At 34.5% G+C, this 23,065-nt stretch overlaps 1 long non-coding RNA gene across 1 annotated transcript; it reads left to right on the forward strand.

Moving 5' to 3' along the window:
• The first annotated feature begins 15,630 nt into the window (after positions 1-15,630).
• Positions 15,631-19,422, forward strand: LOC113736710 (uncharacterized). The gene is made up of 3 exons (XR_011842039.1): positions 15,631-15,929; positions 18,515-18,594; positions 19,239-19,422. It is a non-coding gene; the product is annotated as an uncharacterized lncRNA (long non-coding RNA).
• The last annotated feature ends 3,643 nt before the right edge of the window (positions 19,423-23,065 follow it).

Here is a 23,065-nt window from a genome sequence, read left to right on the forward strand (position 1 = left end):
TGTGTTGATTGTAATTTAGTAAATTCGTAAGATGCAGAAGCTCTCAAACTACTTATTTTACTAAATTATTATTCATGATAATATTTGGCGTTCACATTTTTCTATCTATAATGGATAAAAATGTGTTTTGACGAGAGCTCTTGTAGTTTGGTCCGTCATAAGTACACCTAGTGGTGATATAAATCAAGTTTAGGGGTTTATATTCTCAACCTAGAAGAGGAGATAGCTTTATCTAAAATATGAAACTTCTCCTTTGGTCCAAACTTAAACTTTGTGAAGTTTGGTCATAAATTCCAATTGACGTTGGCAACTGGATGAAATCTCTGCATGGGTACATTTTATTGACCATACGATTCACTTTGGTCATAATTTGGAGTTAGGTAGGTTTGAGTCTCCCTCTTTGAGGCTTCTTGCTAATTTACTTTGCTGATTCCCTTTCATTTGGATTAAATTTGCATAAATTTTTCTCTTTGATAAATACTTTGTCCTGAAAATGGAAAAGTATGCAAGAATATTGAGTATATTGGCATCCATTTGAGTTTTCAGTGTGCAAGTTTGCAAACTGTTTATGTTGGTTCAGGACAAGTATTTTGTTATTGGTGAAGGAATTTTAATATGCATATCTGGTTGCATGGCAGCATATTTACTGCCAAAACTGTGCTTCGTAATGAGTTCAGAAAATATTCATACCAATAAAAAAGAAAAGAAAAGAAAAAAAATCTCTCTTTAATTGATTTACTATGCCAAGTGGTACACAGGTCACGTTCATTCATTAGTTTCTCCAGTAATGGTCCATTACGTTCAGTTAAAGTAGCTTTGAAAACTAAGAAACTACTCGTTATAGAAGAAGAAGAGATCAATATAGTGATGTCCATCTTTTTCTTATTTTGGATATTTATTACCCTTGTAATTCAATTTAACTTAAAGCATAGAACATGCAGAAATTAAGAAGAAGTACTACTTGCCCTTTTCATTAGTTTGTATGTCACGGTTTTCTTTACAAATTGAAGTTGAATAATTGAGTTTCTATGGCACTATTCTTGATTATTTTAGACTTTACAAAATCTGATTACAGAAATTAATGATAAGCAAAAACTACTCTTTTGGGTGATTATGAATTTTAACTTTTTTAGTGATTAGAAAATTCATGATCAGAAGACAAAAGTAATCGAAAATATTACAAAAACTAATTATCCAAAATTAGAATCTATAATCAGTTAAAATAATCAATCAAAAAACAAGTGATAGAAAGCGAATTAGTTTGCATCCAAGTCCTTCGTCTTCCGCCCCTTTTGCCACCGGCGAAGGTACTCCTAACTCGGGCAGCACCACCCCGAAAAATTTTCCCTGCAGCCGGACGGGAGCTCTGTCTATTAATCGCAAGATATTTTTCTTATGGTGCAATTGATATTTGCAAACCACAAGGCGTACAAGCAAATCCTTACATACAAGGGTGCAGTTCAATTGCTCGTTCCCGAAATATATATTATTCCTTAAAGCCGAGTGCAGTTTTGCCTACAAATTTTGGTAGTAAAGTATTCCTGAGATGAAATACTTATGATTTTTATTTTGAAGGAATGATGAATTAATTGTTTATTTCTTTTACCTTTTCTAATAAGGTCAGTTGCGTATTCTTTAAGGGTGATTGCACATTTCCATTTTTCAGCTTTCATGGCCAATTGAATTGAATTACGCACCCTTTTTTTGCCAAGATACTAATGTTGGGAAAGATTAAGTTGCACCACTATCATGTGGTCTCAAAGGAAATTGAAATAAGGAATCCCTAGAAAATGAAAAAATACAAAAATCTTCATAGGAATCCTTAGAAGAATCGAAAATTCTCACTAAAAATTTTTAGGAGAAATGAAAAATTTTTACTAAGAAAATTTAGGAAAAACTTTATTAGACTTTATTAGAAAAACAAAAAAAAAATCCATGGATTGGACTTTCTCCCGAAGAAGGTTTTTTGAGAAGAGGTGAAAAAATAGAGAGAAGTTAAGATAGAAAGAGAAGTGGCTGCAATTTTAGCAGAAGCCCATCCTTATTGAACTAAGACATAAAAGACGAAGCAATTAATTCACTGTTTGGTTGTCTAACACATTTAAGTGATGGACCCAACTTACAACTCTTTTATTTACATAGAGTTTTTGTAGGACAATATAAACCAAGTTTAGTAATTTGTTTATTTGGTTATATGTTAGTTGAGGTCATGTGTCATTAATATATTGGTTAGTACAATACGTTGCATTGTAAATTAGTAAAGTTAGCTACATTGGATTTGGCCCATAATGTTAGACTGTTAGTAATAATAATAGAAGTGAGCCAGTAAGGGATTAGTATTGTTGCCGCCGTTTTCGTTTGAAGAATCAGTAGCCTCGTTGTTTCCTTTTTCTTGTATTGTACAGTAGCCGTAGCCTCGTATGATTAGTCAAGAAATTTCCTTTGCCTCATATATCAAATTTTTTGTGATTGTTCCTGTGGATTTATGTTTGATTATTATTTTGGATCCATCAGAGTGGTATCAAAGTTACGGTAGATTGAAGTATGGTAAACCCTAATTTTAATATTATTTGTACTATCCAAAAACTCAAAACAAAGGTGACATTTAATTTTTGACCAAAACAGATGATAACCCATCTCAAGGCATGTAAATTAATTGATATATTGAATCAATTTTTGAAAAAATTACTACGGCTCACTCAGCAAAGGAGCGTTGGGATATATTGGAAAAGACATACAAAAGGATTAACAGGATCCAACAAAATAATTTGATGATATTAAAAAGGAAATTTAAACTTGTCTATTGAATCATATTTTTCTCGTTTGTCAGATATTAAAAACAAGATCGCACCTAATCAGTATGACGTTCTTGCCAGAACATTTATTGTGAAAGTTCTCAACACCCTATCCATGAATTTTAATCATATAGTAGCTGTGATTTTTAATCATATAGTAGCTGTGATTCAGGAGATAAAGATTAGGAAAATTTTAAGTATTGAAGAATTGCAGGAATCATTAATTCTATATGAGCAAAGAATGAATAAAAAGTTGGAAAATACCCTGGAGAAGGATATAATAGAGAAGGTATTACAAATGCAGTTGCATTTGAGAGGTAATAATGAAGCAAATGAGCAAAGTGAATTCAGTCAGATGAATCCAAGCTACAATAATAGAGGTGGCTAAAATATCAGAGGTGGTCGTGGCAACAATAATAGAGGCAGAGGAGGTACATCAAATCTTGGACGCGATAGAGGTAATAATTTTAATTTTAAAGGTAGTCATGGTAGAGGCAGAGGTGGTAATTTTGGCAAAGAAAATAATTTTAATCAATATAATTTTAAAATAATTTTGGACAGAGAATTTAATGTTATAATTGTGAAAAATTGAGCCATAGACAGTTTAAATACAAATTTTGAAAAATTATAGACAGAAATTTTTAGATTAATGTTACTGACAATCAGGTTCAGGATAATAATAAAAAATCTAAAATTTTATTATTAACTTGTAATATTGTTGATGTGGTTGATAAAAAAAATGGTATTTAAATATGGGTTACAACAATCATATATCTGGCAAGAAAGAATTATTTTTTGAGATTGACGAATCTGTCGATGGTGAAATTAAATTTGGAAATAACATTATTTTACTAGTGTTTGTCAGAGAAAAAATTCCTATCAGTTTAAAAAATGGGTCTACTAATTTTATTTCTGATGTTTTCTATGTTCATGAGCTGCATCATAATTTGTTGAGCATGGATCAATTGTCTAAGAAAAAAAATATGATATTCGCATTAGGAATGGTAATTACACCATTTTTAATAAAAAAAATATTAAAATGATTGCCAGTTCAAATCGCTTATTTTCACTGAAATTGAGTACTACCAATTTTTCTTGTTTAAGTATGATGATAGATGACAATAATTGGTTTTGACGGTTTGAGATTTTTGGCTAATAGAAAAATGATTAGTAGGCAACCTAGTATTAGAAATTCTGGTAAAGTTTGTAATCTGTGTGTTTTGAAAAAACAACACAGGGTTGTCTTTCAAACAGGCAAATCCTGAAGGGTTAGAAGACCAATGAAAATTATTCATTCGTATTTGTGCACTGTGAAAGTTCCTTCTAATGGTGATTGTAGGTATTTTATTACCTTTATTAATGATTTCAGTAGAAAAGCCCGGATGTATTTTTTGAAACAAAAATCTGATGCCTATGACACTTTTAAAATTTTTAAGACTTTTGTTGAGAAGCAAAGTGGCTATTAGATTAAAATTTTGAGAACTGATAGGGATCAAGAATATTTGGTGTGTGATGATTTTCTTGAGAAAAATGGAATATAGCATCAGTTGACTATTAGGTACACTTCACAACAAATGGAGTGACAAAGAGGAAGAATAGAACTGTTATAAATATGGTAAAATCTATGTTGAAACTGAAAAATATGCCAAACTCTTTTTGGGTAGAGGCAATTTTTGGTACAATTTATTTGTTGAACATGTGAACTTTCAGAAGTGTTCTCAAAAGAACTCCTGAAGAAGTATGGAATGGTAGAAGACCTTTTGTTGGCCATCTCAAAGTTTTTGGGTGTATTATCTATTCCCTTGTTCATGATCAATTAAGGAAAAAACTTGATGATAAGGGGAAGAAATGTGTATTTATTGGCTACAGTGAAGTTTTCTAAGCTTATAGGTTATATAATCTTGTGACAAAAAAAGTGATGGTGAGTAAAGATGTGGCCTTTGATGAAAGAGGTGTTTGGGACTGGTCTACTGAAAATTCTAATATAGCAGAGGTAACTGTGAAGACTCATATTTTATTTCTCAATTTAGTCATTTTATAATTATTTGCTCTAGTGTTAGTTAATTATATGTTGACCTTGGTCGATCAATCCTTGGTTTTGATGATTAACAAACCAAAATGTAGATTTGGGCTAATGTTTTTATGTGAGCAATTTGTTAGAAGAAGCAAAAGCAGGGCACTTATGTGGGACGTCCGAAAGGAAGCTATCGGACGTCCGAAAGGATGAAGAACATCAAGAAGGAAACTCTGTCGGACGCTCGTGAGGAAGCATCGGACATCCGGAAGCATCGGACGCACGCCTCGGACGCACATCGATCGCATCGGACGTCCGAGAAATTTCGCAAAGATTTGATGACTTTCTGTCAACGTTCGGACGCAGGGTTCGGACGTCCGACAGGTGGTTTGGACGCAGGATTCGGACGTTCGACAGGTGGTTCGGACGTCCGACAGGCCAACGGCTAGTTTTGACAGCATTTAATATTTGACCGTTAGAGAGCCTTTTGAAGCCATTTCTCACCTTCTATAAATACCCCAAAGCACAAGAAGACAAGAGACTTTTGCCAACACAAAATACAAGCTTACAAGCTTACAAGAGTCTTTGGGACTTACAATTGGTATCAGAGCTTGGTCTCTTTTGATCAAGCTTAACCGCTTAGAGTAAAGATCATGGCAACCATAAAAGTTTCTTTTTTAGAAGGGCAATCTATTGATAGACCACCTATGTTTAATGGTTCTTATTTTAGCATGTGGAAACAAAGAATGATGATTTTCTTACAATCCGTTTATATTGAATTATGGTATGTGGTAGAAGATGGTCCTTATGAAGCCAGAATAATTGACTCTATCACTAATTTGAGTAGATTAAAGACTAGACAAGAATTGAATGAAAAAGACAAGAAATACCTTTCTTTGAATGCCAAGGCCATGTGTATATTGTACAATGCATTAGATGTAAATGAATCTAGTAGGATTAAAGGTTGTAAATCAGCTAAAGATATTTGGGATAAATTGTGTGTATTTCATGAAGGTAACCAAGATATTAAAGAACAAAAGAAATTTTTGCTTGTTTCTCAATATGAATTTTTCAAAATGCATCCTCTTGAAAATGTTGATAAGATGTGTAGTAGATTTTGTGACATTATTCAAGATCTTAAATTGCTTGGAAAAGAATATTCTTTGGGTGAGAAAAATAGAAAGATTTTGAATGCCTTGCCAAAAGAATGGGAAAACAAAATAAATGCTATAGAAGAGGCAAATGATTTAAATTCTATGTCCATTGAATCTCTTGTGGATATCCTAACCTCTTATGAATTAAAGCTGAAATTCAAAGTGCAAGAGGAAGAAAATGCAAGAATGTATAAGAGAGGCATAGCTTTTAAAGCATCTCAAGTGGGGGATAACCCATCCTTCATGGGTAATGAAATCATGGAAGTGGACAATGATATAACTCCTCACATCAAAAGTTTCAAGAAGATCTTCAACAAGAGATGTTCAAGAGGAGATTGCAAAATTACATGGGATGAATGCAATTCAAAAAGAGAAAAAGAAGAGTTGGCCCAAATGGCACTAATGGCCGTTGGAGAAGATGAGGTAAGTTCTTATCACTCTTCTTGTGATGAAGATAATGAAGATGATGATGTGAAAATTCTTATGATTAAAATGCATAAAAGTTTGAGAAAATCTTATGCTAAAAATAAAGATTTGAAAACAAAAATAAATGATTTGTTGGAAGAAAACTCCTAACTTTTTCAAGAAAACAAATGTTTGAGAATGGAAAATGATGATTTAAAAAATCAAAAAAATGTTTTGAAAAGGAAGTTGGAAGAGAAAACAAAGTTTTATGAAAAAATGTTGGAAGAACAGAATTTGTTAAAGAAAAGAATTAATGACTTGAACGAGTTTCTCCAAAATGAAAAACAAAAGTTTTCTCAAACAAAAGAAAGCAAATCTTTTCAAGGCACAAATAAGTTTGCTATGATAAGAAGTAAGAAAATTAGTTGCATTAAATCCACCTATGTGCAAAATACTTCTATCATGTGTCACTTTTGTTGCAAATTTGGACATATGCAAAATGATTGCTATGTAAAGAAAAATATGAGAAAAGGTATGAAATCCATGTGGATTGCTAGATCATGTTGTATTAACTCCCAAGGACCCTATAAAGAAAGGGTACCAAATGAAATTTCTCATATTTAGGTACATCATGAAGATTTGATCCAAGAAGTGCTATATGGTTGTAAGTACAATTGAAAATTTTGATATTCAATATGGTCTTGATTTGAAAAATAAAGGGGGAGTTTGTTTTTGATTGATGCCAAAAGGGGGAGTAGGATTTATTGAAATTTCTTTGTATGTTGGCACTTTCTAAGGGGGAGCTTTATTTGAACTTATTTGATAAAAGAAATCTTCATTTTGTTTGTCATCATCAAAAAGGGGGAGATTGTTGACATTGGTCGATCAATCCTTGGTTTTGATGATTAACAAACCAAAATGTAGATTTGGGCTAATGTTTTTATGTGAGCAATTTGTTAGAAAAAGCAAAAACAGGGCACTCATGTGGGACGTCCGAAAGGAAGCTATCGGACGTCCGAAAGGATGAAGAACATCAAAAAGGAAACTCTGTCGGACGCTCGTGAGGAAGCATCGGACGTCCGGAAGCATCGGACCCACGCCTCGGACGCACATCGATCGCATCGGACGTCCGAGAAATTTCGCAAAGATTTGATGACTCTCTGTCAACGTTCGGACGCAGGGTTCGGACGTCCGACAGGTGGTTTGGACGCAGGGTTCGGACGTTCGACAGGTGGTTCGGACGTCCGACAGGCCAACGGCTAGTTTTGACAGCATTTAATATTTGACCATTAGAGAGACTTTTGAAGCCATTTCTCACCTTCTATAAATACCCCAAAGCACAAGAAGACAAGAGACTTTTGCCAACACAAAATACAAGCTTACAAGTGAGGTTTTTGAGTAGAAAGATTCTTTGTTGGTTGTATAAGGGGTTGGGGAAGTTGGGTTGTGAGGTTGCTCAAGTGAAGGTTACTCTCTAGGAGGAGTAAAACCTTGGTGAAGGTGAACTTATCACTTGGAGTGGTAAAACCTTGGTGAAGGTTGCCTCATTTGTATAAAATAGTTCTTATTTGGGTGAGTGATCTTTCAAGTGTAGGTTGTTGAGGGTTAACTAGAATAGTTGTAAAACTCCTTGGCTCAACCAAAGTGTGTTTGGGGTGAGGAAGGAGTGAGCCTTCACATGTACATCTTGGTTAGCATCGCCATCTATTGAAGAGGCTATTGGATTGATATTTGGTTTGCATTTCTTATCTTTTCTCTTTAATTAAGTTTTCTTTATTGTGCTTAAATTTGATATATCTTTGTGCATCATTGTGAAATTGTTTGTACTCATTGGGTTGCATCGGGGATTACATTATATTTTAGTTGCATGAATTTATTTTAAATTTTCGCCTTATCGCGCGCGCGTCACAAATTTCTCTAAAATCATATCGCCCGACTAATTAGAAACTTGAGGAATTAATACTAGACTTGTAAGTGTGAGTAATTACAATGTTATTGGAGGATTAGTGCATAAGTGTACCAAACAAGAGAGGAATCTGTAGTGCACGACACTATTTCGACAACTATTCAAAGTTGACTTTTTGCACCCAACTTAAAGCAACTTTCCTTCATTCTTTCCTCACAAGCTAAACACTCAAACCCTCATCTTTCTCCTCTCCATTCAGCCGACCAACCAAGAAAGAAAGGAAAGAAAATCTCCATTTCCTTTAGCTTCCATTTTGTCTACAAATCATCATCCAACTTTCTAGTTTCTTGGAGATTCATTCTAGCTTGGAGTAAGAAGCAATCTTGTGGAATTTCTTGAATGAAATTTTGGTGGAAAATCTGATTTTCTTCAAGGGTTTAAAGGGTAACCATTCCACCTCTTTTCTCTTTCAAATTATAAGAAGTTTAACGGATAATCTTCATGGGTTTGAAACCCTAATTGCACTCATAGGCTAGCGGACTTGAGGAACCTATTATTTCCACTTTAAATCATAGGCTAGCTATCCTGATGAGGACTCTAGGTACTTGACTTGAGGCTTGATTGTTTGATTGTGGTTGTTTATGTGATATATAGCTTGATTACGGTTAGAAAGTGGAGAAAAAGTTGGAGGAAATTGCGAAAGGAAGCTGGCCGAAATTCTGGTCATGTTGTTCTGTTTTAGTTTCGAAATTTTGATGCTTAGTTGACTGTTAAATTGATGGATATATGTTGTATATTGTGTGTACAAAGTACCTTTCAAAAATCGTGTAGAATGGTTGCACAAAACTTCAGTTTTGGAAAAGTTTCAAATCTGGAAAACGCCTAGCAGGGGTACTCAGACAGTGCTTCTTTGACTGAACGTAACTCTCTGTACAAAAGTCAAAATTGAGTCCCGTTAGCAGCATTCAAAACTAGACATTTATAGCTTTTCAACGGTATAAAAATTCCCTGCTGGTTCATTTTGAGTGAACCGTAGCGAGTCGGCAAAGTCGGCTGTTCTGTTTTGGCTGTTTATTCGAATGAAACTGGGAAGCTGCACCTTGTAACTCTATTTTGTTCTACTTGTGAAAAGATTTTCAAAACGATGCCTTCTGATGAATTGTAGAATTTTGAATCTAGTTTCCAACACCATAAACCATTCCCAATTTGGAGTTGTATAGAGCTAGATATAGTTTGATTTCAAAAATGTGACAAAGCTGGAAACTGGAAAATTTTCTCTTCCTTGTTGGCCGAATGGTCAAATCTGTTTTGGGATGTTATACTTCAAAAATTTTAGTGTCAATTGCTTGTCAATTGCTTATTAAATGTTTTTGGAATCTTGGTGTCAAAAATGGAGTGAATTGGGACTGATTTCATTGGACCAAACTTTTGAAAAGCAAAGAGAAGTGGGATGGCAGATTAGCCTTGAAATAATTCACAAATTTTGGTCATTTCGTAAACTGCCTTCCCATGTGAGTTTTTGCCTAAATTTTTTTAGAGAAGCAGTCCATGTATGGAAGTTCAAGTGTGCCAAATTTGGTGTAATTCCAATACCATTTCGATGCTCAAATAATGCCTCAAAGATTTCTCTTCAAATCTGGAAATTCACTGATCAGATTACAAAAACCAACCTACTTCAAACTGCTATATCTTGTTACTCAAAACTCCGAATTTAGTTCTGCTTGTTTTGAAACTTTGTATGGGACTCTTATTGTGTCACAAATTTCAGAGGCTAATTCACTTTCTGTGAATTTTGCCGAATTTCCAAACACCACTGAAAACCAAGACTGGTTCTGTCTTGTCTTTATGAATCAGCAAATTTGAGCTGAAAAATGAATGCTTTCTGTTTGGAATCTTGGAAAAGTTTCTTCTGGGAACTTTTAGTACTTTGGATCTAGTTTCCAACGGTATAAAGTTTTCTATTTTTGGACATACCAAACAAGAGATCTAATTTTCTAAGTTTTGTCGCGCAAAGCTGAAATTTTCTGATTTCTTAAGAGTTGAATCTTGAATTTCAGTAGAGTGAAGCTCTTTTACGACGTTATCTTAATTTTAAGCAAGTGTAAATTCTTCCTTGTTTGATAAGGGATTATGAATGTATGAGAATGATTATTGGTCATTTTTCTTCAGGCGATCAAGAGGGTCTTGAGGAGAATCTCGGAGCAGATCACTAAAGACTTTCTTTACTCATTTGTTTTGAATTGGTGAGTGTCAAGTATAAAGTGTTGCTAAGTGCATAAATTGTTTCTCATTAATTGAGTATTTTGGAATTATCGAGACGAGTGTGTACTTTATCGCACTCATTCTCTTTTAAGTGAATTATATTTGAATTATATGAAGTGAATTTGCTAAGTGAAGTAAATGAAGTGTTACAATAGTGAATTATGCTATGTTTGCATATGTCGATTGGAGTGAATCTCATCGACTTATATTATAATAGTGGGGGACCCCCAAACTCATTGGCCGACCTTACGACTCGAGCCGGCATGGGCTTGGTTGTGAAGCTTGGTGAGCCATGAGAAAAAAATCATAAGCTTGATTTATTTGAGAGATCTTGCTTGGCATACTCTAGTAGTATTGCCTTATATAAAAGAAGTGCGGGCCCTGAGCAGGGGGTGTAAAGGTGAACGGGCGTACAAAATAAGCGGAGTTCTACGGACTTAATACCTACCCGGTTGACGGAGTGTCATCACGTGGAGGTATTAGATCGAGCATCGGCAAAGCAAGTGGAATATAGCTCCTGAGAGCTCCTGTATCCTTATTAAGTGTGTTTATTATTAAATTATGAATTACTTGAACTTTATTGATTTACTTTCCGTGTAAGTGTTATTGTTATTGGAACTATGTGTTTGCATGTTTTCTTGGTCTCACTGAGCGAAATCGCTCATCCCATTAGTTTTGTTTTCCTTAACAGGAGTTCGGATTGGAAAGAATTTTTGAGGAAGTCGACTTGACTATTTTGATTAAAAATCTTGGGGTGTAATTGACTAGTCGACTGATAATGGTTATATTTTGGGAAAGCTGTTGTACTTTTGAGAACTTGTGTTGTAAAACTTGAAAGTTTAATTAAGGAAGTGACTTTTCTTTATTTCGACTTTTATTCTTTGGTTGTTATCCTTAAATTTGAATTGGATTCGTATTGAGTCTTGCCAAGAGCTAGGCAGGCGTTCCACTGATTCCCATGGGTTCGCCCTTGGCAGAAGTGGGGGCGTCACGGTAACAGTAAATTATCAATAAGAGGAGGTTAATAATGATATTCAGCCATTACCAGTTGCTCAGGGTCCAAAGATTGAGTTAATTGGACGTCCACAGCGTCAGCTACAGATGCCAGCTCATTTGCAAGATTATGTGATTATACCAGATGATATTCCTTCCGATGAAAATATAGTTAATTTTGCTTTGTTTGCAAATTGTGATCCTATGATGTATGAGGAGGTAGCCCATGATGATCGTTGGATGAAAGCAATGGAGAAAGAAATTCATGTAATTAAGAAGAATGATACTTGAAAACTTACTTTTCTTTCAACTGGTAAAAAAATCATTAGAGTGAAGTCGGTGTACAAGACAAAGTTTAAATCCAGTGGTATACGAGGATTGACTCTTATTTTCTTGCTCGTGATTTTCAGAAATGTCTATATGAGCACATTTTATATTTTCAATCTTCTGCGGTGTGATATTCTTATTATGTGCATATATGTAAATGCTATGATTTTACAAAAAATAATTTGAAAACGATTGCACAGTTCAGGACGTCTATGATTAAGCAATTTGAAATGACATACATGGGACTTATGTCATATTTCTTGGGAATTGAAGTTTTTAAGTCTAATAGTGGGATTTTTATTTCTCAAAAGAAATATGCAAGTGATATCATAAAGAAGTTCAAGTTGGATGCAGTTAAGCCAATTCTAACTCCATGAGCTTGACCAAGAAGAATGTTGGTGGATATGTGAATCCTACCTACTTTAAAAGTTTGGTAGGGAGTTTGAGGTATCTGACATCTACGAGACCAAAGACCAATTTTGTTGTTGGGTTGATTAATTAGCAAATTCATGGAATATCCAAGTCAATCATATTTGCAGGCGGCTAAGAGGATTTTGGGGTGAATTGAAGGCACTCAGAGTGATAGTATTTTTATTCAGGAAATGATCCAATTGAGTTGTTTGGCTATACAGATAGTAATTAGGTAGGTGATACAGTTGAGAGGAAGAGTACTTCAGGGCATGCATTTTTATTGACTCAAGAGTGTTTTCTTGGAGTTCTAAGAAACAACAGATAATTGCATTGTCTGCTACAGAGGCGGAGTATATTGCAGTAGCTAATAGTGCAACTCAAGTTTTATGGTTACATCGCATAGTTAGCATTCTACAGCAAAAGCAAATTGGTCCTACGAACATTTATTGTGATAGTAAGTTGGCTGTTGAATTGTCTAAGAATTCGGTTCTCCGTGAGCACAGTAAACACTTAGATATCAAATATCACATCACGCGTGAGTTGGTTCGAAAGGAGCTTCAAGTTGATTATTGCAGAACTAAAGAGCAAATGGCTGACATTTTCACCAAGGCGTTGAAGATGGAGACTTTTGTCAAGTTGACGAAGATGTTGGATATATCAAGATTATAGGAGTTTGGTTTAAGGGAGGCATTGTGGGATAATATAAACCAAACTTAGTAATTTGTTTATTTGGTTATATGTTAGTTGAGGCCATGCATCATTAATATATTGGTTAGTATAATAAGTTGCATTGTGAATTAGTGAGGTTGGCCACATTGGATTCGGCCCATAATGTTAGTAACTTAAGTCAGCCAGTAAGGGGTTAGTATTGTTACCTCTACATTCGTTTTAGTTTGAAGAATCAGTAGCCTCGTTGTTTCATTTTTCTTGTAAGGGATTAGTAATATAAGATGATTGATTAATATCTTATGTTAATTAATATTGCAATTAATCAAATCCATCAATTAGTCATATATATTATTCTAAAATTATGATTTATAGTAACATTTCCTTGATAGAAGGAAACCCCAAGGATTTGATATTTACCAATAAGGGTTCCTAACCTAACCTAAAAAAAGCCCGTGATATTCCATCTACAATACAGTCTCTTTGATTAGACATAGGTTAGAAGTTCCTTCATTCCAAATTCTTCTTTACATATTTTATGTTGTTAAAATAGATAAGGAGGCAAGGAGAAAAGGAGGCATACGGGATTAATTTGTACTTGATGACAATCGTTGGAGGTAAGGTTATTTAGATTTCTGCTGCCTAGTACATTCATGTGTAAATAATTAGTTTTATATGTGGTATCAGAGCCAACCTCTAATCATGTTGTTTAGCTTATAACTTTACACTTGATTAGTTCTTTCCTTGGAAATTATGCCAAAATTTGTGCTAGCGAATTGAATCCAAGCGTCTTTTTAAGTGAAATATCCAAGTTTTATCAACTGAGGAATTACAGTAGATAAAACGTCTAAAACAAACTAGCAGTGGAAAGTGGACAACCATCCTCTAGTCGAAACTTCAAACTTTAATTCTTTTTTTTTTTAAGTAACCAATGAAAAATAAAATGATCCCAGCCTCACTTTAAAGATTATTGGTACCTTCATTTTGGCAGAGACCGCACAAGTTTCATTTAGTTGAAAGCGCTAGATTTGGATTTAGAAAGGTTAGCCATCCACGAACGTCATGAAAGTCGTACGAGTTTTTCACTAAATGGACCGCTTAATTTATCCATTTCGGAGGTATATCATCCTTGGAAATTAGGCCAAAATTTGTGCTAGTGAATTGAAGCCAAGCGTCTTTTTAAGTGAAATGTTCAAGTTTTATCAACTGAGGAATTACAGTAGATAAAACGTCTAAAACAATAAGTAAAAGATATTTAATACGTCTTATACCTCAATACCATCACCGGTATGATCCCACAACTCCTAATTACCATGAACAAATACGGGATGCTGGAGCACATCTTATTTTTCAACCCAATGGGTTTACATCGAATAGCCAAATATATGTCTACTAAGAAATTAAGAATACAAAATCCCCAATAACTTTGAAGACTTCAGTCCCTCAATCCTTTGTTACGATGATTAACAAGTCAAAATGATGATTTGAACTAATATTTTCCAATGAGAATTCTGATAGAACAGGTGCTCAATCACTAGGGAAAAAAGAAAAGAAAACAAAACAAAAGCAAGAATAAAGGAACGGTGTCGCAATCTGTTGGACGCAGCTTCAAACAGACCTTCGAGGATTGGACGTACAAAGCAACCTTTCAAGGAACTACATCCATCTTCGGACACACTTTTGAACACAAGAAACAAGGATCGGCTGTCCAAACATGGAAGAGCAAATATCAATATTGATTGAACGAATCTCTCGGACAAAGGGCTATACTCTGGTCATCCGTCAGATGGACTCTTGGACAAAGGAGAACTTGCATTGGCCATCCGAACATCTACACAACAAAGCTTCTCATCCTTGATTGAACGATTGTATCGAACGCTAGCATAACGAACAGAAATGTGATAGTTTCAACAGCTAGTTTTTCCTGCATTAAATGCTTGATTATTAGAGGGCATTTTGGACCAATTTTTGGGGTCCTATAAATACCATAAAGTCTAAACTTATTCAGAAATTTTGTCTATATCAATTATAAGCTCTCTAGAGTAATTTTGGTAAAAAAAAATACTCTTTCTTGTTCACTTGTAGTTTTTTATGAGGTTGAAAAGCTTGTAAAATTCTTCATTGTAATTGTGAGCAATTCAATTTTACCTTGGAAAGGTTAGATATATAGGAAGTGTAAAACTTTTGACTCAACTAAGGAGAAATTAATGCGAGTAAAGGTAATCATTTATTTGTACAAAGTGGCATATTGTTTCACCAATTTTGAAGAACTTTTTTAATGGATCAACTTCAATCTTGGAGAAGCTTGTATCAATTTCATTTGGTTTACTTTATTTTAATATATTGCTCATTGTTTGCTCATTTAGGTGCTATACTTGCCTCATCTTTATTGTTTTCTACTTAGTCGCTTTAGTTTGTGATCATTTAGATAAATTTGGTTAGTTAAAATTAGATAAAATCTGCCATAACTTATCTAGTTTTTATACAACTTAATTCACTCGTCCTCTTAGATTACACTTGACACTTGCAAAGTTTATAAGAGAAGTGACAACAATTTTTATTTCATGACGAATTGAGCTTACCTCAAAAATTTTCACTCAAGTCTCTTTCAAGCACAAGACTCCAGAATAAGGAATTAGGACTTCTAGTCCACAGGCGTCTAATATGGTGTGACAGAAGGACGCCACAGAAAAGAGTAGAAGACCCATGCAAGTCTTTAAAGTCTAATTTCATTTCTGATATATGGGGTCAAATAAAACAGCAGCTACACAAGACTTTTTCACAAGGTTCACGTAGCCTTATCCTTTCAAATCTTTCTCCGAATCTCAATCATATATGTAACACTAGAGCTTGTACAAGTTTTGAGACAGCCACATAGAAATAAACAATGACGAGCAAGACTTTTGCTTCTCCTATGTTCATCTTCTTCTGGCTTTTGATAATTTCCATCATTTTAGTCCAACCCGCTCTCTCTGGACGGACACTTGGCGGCAGCGGTAAGTATACATCTTTCTTATTGACAGTTTTTTTTGAAATTGCTCAGCAGTGAGTTTGCTTTAATCGAAAACATTCATCTAAATTGGATACACTTCCCATAAACTATGATGATGATAGTACAAGTCATTGATGCATGAAAGTTGTTGATTTGGGAATTAGAGTTGAAGGAAATTGAACTATTTTCCTTGTTCTCTCTAAAACTTCTCTAATCAAAATCTTCTCTGCCTTTTTCATGGAAGAGAGATCAGACAAATTTGGTCTTTTTCCATAAAAGGGAGTCCTCTCTTTAATTTTTTTAGTTTCTTTTGTAGAATTTTCTAATGATAGATTCTTCTCTCATAAAATCTCCTAGTGAGAGTTTCTTCTTCCCTAAATTGTTTTAATAAAAGTTTTATTCTCTCCTAAGTTTTTTTCCTTATGAGGTTTTTTTTTTCAGTTTTTGTCATTTTCTGTGAAATTTGAGATTTTGTAGATCTAGTTTCTAAAATTTGCAATTTTTCCATTTATTATTATTGGATCTAAACTTCTCTTTGAAGTTGAACCAGTTTTTAATCATATCTTTGACTGTAGGAAAAATGCATAAATCTATTGGGTTACAATGATTTATCTGGATAGTAGATATGATATGTTGGCAAACCGTGAGAAACAAGATGGCCGAAATTCTGTCCATTGTTGCTTTGTTTTCATTTCGAATTTTTGGTACTTATTTTGCTGTGAAATTGATGGTTATATGTGGTATATTGTGTGTACAAAGTGTTGTCCGAAAATCATGTCATTTGGTTAATCAAAACTAGAATTTTCGAAACTGCAAGAAATCTGGAAATGGTCATCCGAAGGCCTGAATAGTGTATCTTTGGTTGAACATAACTTTTTGTACAAAAGTCGAAATCGAGTGCCATTTGCGAAATTTGAAACTAGACATTCTTAGGTTTAAAACGGTATAAAAATCATTGTCTAGTTCGTTTTGTGTGAACTGCAGTGAACTGATAAAGTCAGCTGTTCTGTTCTGCCAGTCCCATTCGAATGGACATGAGAAGCTATAACTTTTGGCTTGAATTCAAACTACTTGTGAACTGATTTTCGTAATGTTTTCTTCTGATGAAATGAAGTATATTGAACCTAGTTTCCAACGCCACTGACCATTCTCAATTCCAAGTTGTATTGAGTGAGATATGGTACAATTTGTAAACTGCAGCAGAGCTGGAAACCCCATTCTTGTGTTGGCCGAATGGTTAGGCTAATTGAGGGATGCTTTGCTTTGTAAATTTTGATGTCAATTGACTACCAATTACTTGTTAAATGTTTCTTGGACCTTGGTTTCAAAAATGAACCAAAATGAGACTGATTTCATGGTGCAAAATGTTTTGAAAAGAAAGGTAAGCAAGAAGACAGATTTGCTTTGAAACATTTTACGAAATTCAGTCGTTTTGTTAACTGCCTTCCACGTAATTTTTTGCGTGAAGTTTGATACAGGGGTCGTCCACATATAGAGGTTTAAGTGTACAAAATTTGGTGTTATTTCAACAACCTTTCGATACCCAAATGATGTCCTAAAATTTGCTTTTCAAATTTGGAAAACTTTTCTTTTTCTCTTAGCCGAATGGTCAAACTTGTTTTGTAATGTTTTGTTTCGAAAACTTTGATGTCAATTACCCCTAAATTTCTCATTGGATGTTTATGGAACATTGATTTCAACATTTGAGTGAATTGAGGTTGATTGTGTGGGACAAAACTTTTAAAAGGAAAGAGAAACTCGAATAGGCAGATTAGCCTTAAGAGTTTCACAAACTTTGGTTATTTCGTTAACCATCTTTCCGTACGAGTTTTTGCCTAAATTTTGGTAGAGATATAGCTCGCATATGGAAGATTTAGTTTATCAAATTTGGTGTATTTTTAATGCCATCTCAATGGCCAAATGATACTTCAAAGATAGTTTTTCAAATCTGGAAACTCTTGGTTAGTGAGTAATTTTCAGCCGATTTTGAGCTATTATATCCTGATGCTCAAAACTCCGAATTCATTCCTTTTGTTGTGTTTGAAACCTTGATTGGAATTCATATTGTGTTACAAATTTCATGGGCTAGTTCACGTTCTGTGAATTTTGCCGAATTTCCAAAATTTACCGAAAACTAAAACTGAATCTGCTTTGCTGACTTAGATCAGCTACATTGAGCTGAAAATTGAATGCGTTCCATTTAGAATCTTGGAAAAGTGTCTTCTAGGAATTTTTAGTACTTTGGAACTAGTTTCCAACGGTACTAAGTTTTTCAATTTTGGACCTATTGAGTGCAAGATCCGATTTTTCAAAGATTGCTCCTTAAAACTGAAATTTTCGAACTTGTTGGGAAATGAGTTTTTAGAAACTTTTCGCTACCCTTCGATATTGAACGACTGTTTTAAACTTGATTTCATGAAGAAAATCAGTTTCCCTTGTGTTATTAAACCCCACTTTTGAGTCTCGATTTATGAGTAATTAAGGCTCTCTTTCATGATATTTTCTTAGTATTGTACAAGTGTACAACCTTCCTTGTTAACGAGAGGTTTATAAACAATAGTGTGTTATAGCCAATTATTATTATCTCAGGTGCTCAAGAGGACCTTCAAGAGGATCTCGAAGCGGACGCCTAAAAGTTTGTTTGAGCACTTATACTCTATTTTGAATTGGTGAGTGTTCCATACAGGAGTACGTGACTTAAATAGTTTTACGACATGTTTACTCCATGGTCATTATGTGTTTAATTGTTAAGTGCTACCGATAATTGCTCCTATGAACTTTTCCACTGTTTTAAGGCGAGTGTGTATTTTATCTCACTCGACCTACTAAAATGACAAATTTCTACCGTTAACCGTGAACTACTTACCGTTTACCGATCTATTTGATTACTTACCGTTTATAAATTTATTTGATTACTTACGCATGTTGTAAGCTCTAAATTGAATAGGATCCTGCCCTTGGTTACTAGCCTGCTTGAGTCAGGACTGGGCTCGGTTGAGTAGGTTGGAACCCTGGGACACTATTTCGGTATACTCAAGTATTACCACTGGAGGGATAAGGTGATGGCCAAACAGACCGAGGGGATCTGAAGTTATAAGGTGAAGTTGATCGAAATGGTTCCGCTGGAACACCGTATCCTTCAATATGTGTTTATTTTTGTAGAATGATAACTGTTTCATGTTAATGTGTCAATGTGCAATCTTGAACCATACATGTGTTATGCTCAAATTACTTAATTTATTAGAACTGCTAGAGGGTCTTGGAACCTCACTGGGCTATTTAGCTCATTCTACATTTTTGTTTTCCTTAACAGGGTTCAAGACTGAGAGTGCTCGTGAATAGTATTCAGTTGTTTTCTTTTGGAGACTTTAAGTTTTATTATAGTAGATGACTATAATACATATGCCGTTGTGTTGTATTTAAGTTTGAAGGTTAACTAATTGTAAGCATGAAATGTTTTGCAGTACTTTATATATATATTGAAATTATTTGAAGTATTTCTAGTTTTGAATTATGGATTGTAGTGAGTCTCGACGAGAGCGGGGCAAGCGTCCCGCGGATACCCTTGGGTTCGCCCTTGGGAGAAGTGGGGCGTCACACACACATGTAATCTTTGATAGTGACTATCCCACAAGCAACTTATTCTTCCAAGAGGTTGTCAAGGTGAAAAGACTCTTGGATTCAAGAGTCTTTTATGAAAATGATTTCATCCAGGCAATGGTTTAGAAAATGAAAGCCAAATTTGAGAAATATTGGGATGAATGCAACTTATTGATGGCAATTGGTGCCATTTTGGATCTAAGGCAAAAATTGTGCCTTATAGAGTTTTCCTTTCCCAAGATTTATGCACCTTTTGAGTCAGAAGAAAATCTTACCAAGGTCTAGAAAGCACTCTTTAACTTGTATGAGGAATATGTTACTGCAACTAGTAGTTCAAGTGGGAGTACAATTAAGTCCCATGGTGGGGCATTTGATGGCTGGGATTCAAGGTAGCAGAAGTCTTAGGATTGAGATGATTTTACTAAATATATTGTGGAAGTACAGACGTCGGCCCTCCGCAAATCTGAATTGTTAGATTATCTAAATAAACATTGTCATCCAATTGGCTCATATCCCAATTTATTTGACTGCTTAGAGTGGTGGAAAATCAACAATATCGCATACCTGATTTTATCTAAGATGGCCTACGATATCTTGGCTATTTTGATAACTACAATAGCATCTGAAGCCATGTTCAATGTCAGAACTAGAGTGATTGATTTATATCAAGCTGCATTGGCACCAAAAATGGTCCAAGTGTTGTTGTGTGCTGGAGATTGGTGTAGAAATATGTATGAGATAAAAAAAAAAACAAAGGTAAGTTTTAGATGGCTAAATTTTACCATTTTTTGATAAGTTTACTACTTCATTTCTAGATTTCATATTTTTTAAGTTATATATATCGTATGTGTATGTTGCTTTGGTGTATGCAGCAAATGAGGACAATCAAGGAAATTGAGCTTCCATAGATTTGATTGCCGATTCAAATGTGATTCAAGAATTAAAGATCAGGTCATTATTACTGTAACTATATTTATTTATTGATCTAATTTGGTCTTACTTTGAATGATGAGCAACCCTAGGGGAAAACCCTCCTATAACCTTCCAACTTTGTAATATCAGCGTTGGACCTTTTCTCCCTCATGAAAATTGAACTCGATTGTTCTCATGAACTCAAGACCTCTGACACACAAAGGTAATCAGCAACCTTAAGCAAATAATGATGGATGAAGAGACACCACGATTAGGGAACAAACTAATCGATAAAGTCTGATTTGAATCCTAATCTATGAACTCAAGAATTCAAGAGTAAGTTCGATTAAGAACTTGAAGGAAAATTCCTCACGATTTCTGGTTGTAATATTTTGTCCCTTTACTCATACAAGAGGTGCCTTTTTATAGGCTAGAACGAGGGCAAATCCATTTGGAGTAAAGATTGACAACTCACCTACCTAAACTAGGAAATAGGAATTCGACCCACATAAAGAGCCAGCTCTTTATGGCTTCCCGATAAGGCCCAATAATTAATAAAATCTACTAAAAGGATTAAAACTAGAGGACAACATGTCCTTTGTGTGATTAACAAACTACTAAACTAGACAGCTTTAAAACAACTGCTAACTAAGCTAACAAGTATGAGATCATTCTTTCACTTCAAACGTACAAGTGAACAAGGTAAATTCATGGTCCATCAAATCTTCAAACTTAGCTTACTCCTTGCTTGTATGGTGAATGATCAAGGATCGTAAAGCTTCCTTCACCCTCTTGGATCTTGATCTTGTCATCGGACTGCCAATGTCGACCAAAGGATCCTTGACCCAAGGTTGAAGTTGTTGCGCACCCGTATCCGCATCATTGAATGATTAAAAATTGATACTATTTTGTCTATGGTGTTAGGACTTGCTCATGGTGCAAATAGATGGCTTGGATTGTTGGAGAATGGAGAACTTTGTCAATGATTTATTGTGTGCATTTTCCTTTGTTTGATTTGTAAATTTGGATTGTGACTGCTCATTGAACTTGTTCTGGACTGGTTGTATTTGGCTAGTCAACTTGTAGTTGGAACAGTGAGCTTGTTTGAAACCTAGTGAATTTTTAATAGTGATTTGCTCATTGCTATTGTTCCAAACTTGAACTTGGTTAATTTGGCAACTTGGCAGTAGTTTTAGCTTCTTAAGTATATAATTGTGCTCATCACATCACATTTCTATTTCTATTATGGTATATACATTAATTCTACTTGACTTCGTGGTTGTTAGATTCGATGACAGGGATATTTTTGTAGGTTTGAACAAGAAATTGTAGTAGGTCACGGGATTGAGTTCGAGCATTACTTGAGCATTGACTCGAACTCCATGCAAGTTGATCTCGAGTTCTATGAGCAATGCATTGAACTCGAACTCGAGCTCCAATAATGCTACTCGCACGAGCTCGAGTGTTCTTTCTGCATGTCGAGTCGAGCTTGAGTATGGTGATATTCAAGTTCAACTCGATTTGATTATTTCCCTAATGGAAATTAATTTGAAAAATGGGGGAAAAGGAGAAAATTTGTCGATAATTTTTTAAGGGTTAATTACAATTAATTCTCTTAAAATATACCCCATTTCTCACTTTACCTCCTGACATTTAATTTTTATCACTCAAACCCCAATACGACAAAATTACCCTTCCATTAGTTTGAATTTTCTTTTTTCTTTTTTCTTTCCCTTTTTTTCTCTCGTTTACTTCTTTATCTATTTCTTCTTTCTTCTCTCTTCCGTCTTTCTTAACAAAAAACTTCATCTCAGTAGAAACTTTATCTGGAGATTGTAATTGGGTTTATAAGTGAAACTTTGATAGGTATCAAAAACTAATTTCGATCTTTTTGTATGATGCCTTGTGTTGCAAATTCCAATTAATAATCATTAATCATGTCACAAATTCATCTTGCGATATTTTCCTAAAAATAAAATAAGAAACTGGGACAGGAAAAGAAAAAAGTAAAAGAATTGAAAAGTCAAAAAATGGTATTGCAAGCTCTTCAGTGGTGTAACTTGTAACTATAGTATGAGTTATTACTTTGATTACTTTTTCACGTGGGCATTTTTTTTACGTAACAAAGCAATTTCTTGTCTTGAATAGCCTGAGTTATGTGGTGGAACAAATACATGTTTTGTTCATGTGAGATGGATAGATATTAGCAATTATAGATAATTGTCAATGGATCTGACTTTGTATGTAGAGTATACTTGATTATCAACCTTTTGCAGTTAAACAACATTGATGGATAGGAGTCTTTCAATTTCTTCTTCTTAGGCAATAGCATTCATCCGAGTGATCAAACCAGTTGTAGTCAGCAAATGTAGGCTCTGTAGATTCAACTCATTGTATTAATAATGAAAGTAATAAATGTACCGTGTTTGTAATTTCTTTGTAATGGTTAAACCTACGAGTTTGGTAAATACATTTGCTACTTGCCTTGCGATAGGTTTCTGTCTAGCTAGATTGGCACCTCATTCTCCATGTGTTTGTGAAATCATTAGTCTCAATTGAAAATGAAAACAATATTGATGTTGAAGTACCAATCTTGAAAGCAAGTGTCTTGGAACAATCAATGTTGAT

This window comes from Coffea arabica, chromosome 3e (assembly GCF_036785885.1).
Source record: "Coffea arabica cultivar ET-39 chromosome 3e, Coffea Arabica ET-39 HiFi, whole genome shotgun sequence".
NCBI classification, from domain to species: domain Eukaryota; kingdom Viridiplantae; phylum Streptophyta; class Magnoliopsida; order Gentianales; family Rubiaceae; genus Coffea; species Coffea arabica.